Here is a 4913-nt window from a genome sequence, read left to right as displayed (position 1 = left end):
TTGTTGTAGTTGTTTGTACTGGGGTTTGGAATCAGGCCTCACACTTGCTAGGCAGGTGCTCTAGCACTGAAGGCACACTGCCAGCCCTAGGACTTTGTTTCTTGATACTTCTATCCTAGCAAGTGGCCGTTTGAGGACAAGGGTGGGAGTGGGCAGGACGTGGCACCAAGACCACCAACTCACCACTAGCTTCATCTGTTCTTTCCTGGAAACTTAGATGGACAAGTACCCAGAGGATATATTGGATGTCCAAAGTCCTGGCCAACCTTATCCAGTTAAAGGCCAGTTGCTGCTCAACGTGTTCTGATTAGAGCTGGCCATCTGTATCACCTTCTCCTGACCCACCTGAAGGACCTTGAATCCAGTGAGGCAGAACTCCATGAAAGTGAGGAGATCTTGCAAGAGTGCCTGAGAGCACTTAAGGAGGTGTGGGTACTGTGTCCCATAAGAAGGATACTCCAGATACTTAGGTCAGGCCAGTAGCCATCAGTGGGCCCCAGGCTGTGAAGTGGTCTTGTTGCTGGGTGAGTGACTTGGGATTGTCTGGCAGGCAGGGTCTTTTCTCTGTATGGAAAACTTCAGGCAAATCATGAACTATGGGAATATTGTCTCCTTCGGCAAGTGCAGTGCAACCTTAACCTTCTAGAGCTATCTCCAACAGCAGTGCATCTATTTCCATCATAGGTTTGGTCCCACACAGGACACTGATCCTCAAATCAAGAAAAGGGCCTTTCATAAAAAATGGGGTGGCTGAGTGGCTCAAGTGGTAAAATACCTGTCTAGCAAGTATGAGGCTCTGAGGTCAAACCTGACACTGTCAAAAAATACACATAGAATTGTAAACACTCTTAAGTATAAAGGAAATGCAAATGTAAATGAAATTGAGATTGTATTGCACCACAGTCAGGATGGCTATCATTATGAACACAACAACAAATGTTGCTGATACACTGTTGGTGGGAGTGTAAATTCTCACAGTCACCATGAAAAGCACTATGGAGGCTTGTTAAAAAAACTAAAAATAGAACTGACATGATTTAGGTATACCCCTTGGAATATGCCTAAGGGAATATAAGTCAGTATACCATAGAAGCACATTCCCACCAATGTTTATTGCATCACAATAAAATTATTCATAATAATCAAGCTATGGAAGCATAGATGACCTTTAATTGATGAATGTATAAATACAATGTTATATACTTGCATGTATTTGTATACATATATATGCACAATGGAGTATTCTGTTATAAAATGAACAAAATTATATATTTGCAGGAAAATGAGTAGAACTGGAGATCATAATATTATATGAAATAAGCCATGTTCAAAAAAGAGCACTGCAAGTGCTCTTCTTTCCCAATTAACTCCACCGCTATTTTTATTATAAACTTTGCTTAAATACTTCTCTTGCCAGAGGCAAGAACCCAAGGTATTCAGTAGTGATTTTTTTTCTGTAACATAATTGCTGAGTTTAATAGCTCCTTATGACTCCCAACCCTACCTGCCTGAGATCAAGCCAACTCCTAACTCTACTAATGTGTTCTGAACATTCCATGTATTCTGGAAGTTGCATAGATCTAAAGATAAGTACCATGTTTAAGTAACTCAAGGTTCTTTTGAATTGTGTTCTTAATACAGGACCAAGGCTCATTGGGTCTTCCTAGAGGTTTAGATACTGCTAAAAACTGAGTATTGAGTAGGAACAGGGCAGTGACCAAATATTCCATGCAACTGAAAATGAATCTCAATCTTGGTGAAGATTTCAGACTGTCATGTTTAAGAAGATGAATTCAAACAGGGGAACTGTGTCTCCCAGAGGTTCTTTCCCACAATTATTGAGGATGAAGATGTATGTATTTATCCTGAGAAAACCATGGGATCCTTAAGGAATTCCTTTCAGGAATGTTCCTGCAGATAGCCCCAGAAAGTTATCAGTGTGCATTTAGGACACATCTTCCTTTCTTAACTCAGGGAGAGCCAACCTTAATCATTCCAGGTAAGAGAATGGGAGTACCCAGTGTAAGTGGAGCAGTGACAGAGGTAACTCCATTTTGGATAAGACAGGCAGTTTAAAAGCAGTCATCTAACGAAGCGTGTAAAAAAATGGGCTTTTCAGAGAGAGCTCAAGCCTCTCACCAAAGTAACAAGATACAGCTGTATAATGTGGGTAGTGGAACCCAAGGACAAGAAGAGTTTGGTAAACTCCAATGTCAGGATGAGCTGTCCAGACCCTCTTGGAATGTCCATTTTGATAAGGAGCAGGATGGACAGGTGGTCTTATTCTAGAAGTTGTTGCCTATGGCTTTATCTCTCAGTGATTTCTCTGTTTTTCTGGATTACTCTCAAAGTTTCAGGTCTTACATTAATGTCTTTGATCCACTTTGGGTTGATTTTAGTCCAGTGCACCAACAGGGATCATCTAGTATCAGTGTCCTACAGGTAGGTACTCAGTTTTACCAACATAGGATTTTGACACCTTTGTTGATAATCAGCTGGCTTTAACTCTGTGGGCTTATTTCAGAGTCCTCTGTGCCTTTGGTTGAGAGGGCTATTTCTGTGGTAGCATCAAGCTGCTTTGGGATGGGTCTGTAGCATAATTTGAAGGTAGATACTGTGATGTGATACCTCCAGTGTAGCTGTTTTTGCTTATTGTTTCTTTGGCCATTTGACTCTTTTGTGCTTCCATGTGAACTTTAGGTTTGATATATTTTTACCCATGGAAGAATGTCATTGGAATTTTGATAGATATTGCATTGAATGTATAGATTACTTTGGTAGTATTGCCGTTTCCACATATTGATTGTGCTGATACATGAACATTGATGTCTTCTATAAAAACGTGTCATCTTTAATTTCTTTCTTCAGTGTTTTATAGTCTTTGTGTAGACATCTTTCCTCTCTATAGCTAAATTTATTTCTAGACATTTAGTTTTATAGAGGCTATTGGGAATCGGATTGTTTTCTTGATTTCTTGCTTATTGATTGTTTGTATATTGAAGTGTTACTGATTTTGTGTATTGTTTTCTTATCCTGCTCTTTTGTTCAAAGGGACTTAGGTATAACATCATTTCATCTGCACATAGGGATAATCTGACTTCTTCCTTCCTATTTGAATCCCTGTTATTTCTTGTTGTTGTCTTACTTCTCTGTCTGGTAATTCTAGTACTCTAATGATTAAGGGTTGAGAAGGTATTCAGATTAGTTCTTATTCCTGACTTTAGAAGAAATGGTTTTTGCTATTTAGTTGTTTAATGCACTGTTGACTGTTGGTGAGTCATACCTACCTATAGTATGATCAGGTACATTACTCTAATTCCTACTATTTTCAGAACTTTTGTCATGTAAGGATGTTGAGTTTTGTCAAAGGCTTTTTCTGAACCTGTTGATATGATCATAATGTGATTTGTTGTTGATTGTGTTAATGTGGTGTATGATGTTTATTGATTTGCATGTGTTGAAACATCCTTTTGCTGGATTTGGTTTACAAATACTATGTGGATGGGATAGTGCATAGAGTTGAACTCAGGGCTTCATTCTTGCCAGGAATTTGAATTGCTCTTTCAGCCTCTGGTTTGCAAATATTTTATTGAGAGTTGAAGATACTGATATGGAAACCTACTTTATGTGGGTTGGCTGTAATACACAGTCAGCAAAGAGGTTTATTTCCTCCTTTCCATGCTGTGGTTGAAGAGGTCTAGCAAATGATAGGAGCTGAATGTCAAGGGAATGTGGTAACCTAGGGTTCTGGGAATAATCTTATGTTCCCAGCAATATGATATAACTGATATGCAAAACCTGCTTCTGAGTTTGCATTTGCTTGTTATAAGATTGATGCTATAAATTAGGGCACAGTATTGTTACTAGTTGGCCTATTAAATAGTTGTTCTTTTACAAGATTGGTTGTAATTGAATTTAGCAGAGAATGTACATATTATAATTAATCGTCACAATCTAGTAAGTGCTTCTTCTGTGTCATCCAATATTCCTCTCTATTTCTGTGGAATGTTCTATGATAAGAGAGGGTGAAAATGTCATCAAAAAGGTTCAGGGGGCTGGGATATAGCTGGGATAGAGAGGCTGCCTAACATTTGCACATATTGGATCTTCAGCACCATAAGAAAAACACTTGGTTAAACGTCTTTAGGCTCTCACTGGCAGAACTTGAGGTGGAGAATTAATTTAGGCATGCAAAATACTGTTCTGAAAGTGAAAAGCTTTAAGTAACTGTTTACAACCAGAACTTTAATTTCTTTCCTTTTTAAACGATTTCTTGTAGTTTGGCATGGTTATACATGCTTGTAATTGCAACGCTCAGCAGGCACAAGTAGGAAGATACTGCATTTGACGTCAGCTGACCTGTATATGAGACCATGTCCTGGAAAAAAAAGCAACAAGTAAATAGTGTGAATTTTATATAGTAAAAATGTCAGAAGGCATTCATATATATTCTTTAGAAATATTTATTTTGGAGACGGGGGGTCTCACAAACTATTTGGCATGACTGGCTTTAAGCTGGGATCCTCCACATTTCAGCGCAGTAAGTAGCTAGGATCATATGTGTGTGCCACCATTGTCTGACCTCCATAATTTTCTTTATGTTTATATTCTCTGTGATTATGTACTTAAGCAGCAGAGATACTGTTGTACTTCCCCTTAACTGTATATATTTTTTTGTTTGTTTCACTTCATGTTACATGTTCAATACTTTTCTGGGAAGTCATGGTTATTGCAATTTTTTCATTTTCATTACCAGATAGCATTGTATCCTTACATGTTTGTATGTTATGTATGTGTGTGTATACATACCATTTATAGTAGACACAGATATATATGAAATATCATATATGTATATATGAAGTGCTTATAAATGTACATATACTCTCCATATTCAATATATATATATATTTTGA

The sequence above is a fragment of the Castor canadensis genome, chromosome 19 (assembly GCF_047511655.1).
Source record: "Castor canadensis chromosome 19, mCasCan1.hap1v2, whole genome shotgun sequence".
NCBI lineage: Eukaryota > Metazoa > Chordata > Mammalia > Rodentia > Castoridae > Castor > Castor canadensis.
Note: the sequence above shows the minus strand (reverse complement) of the source record.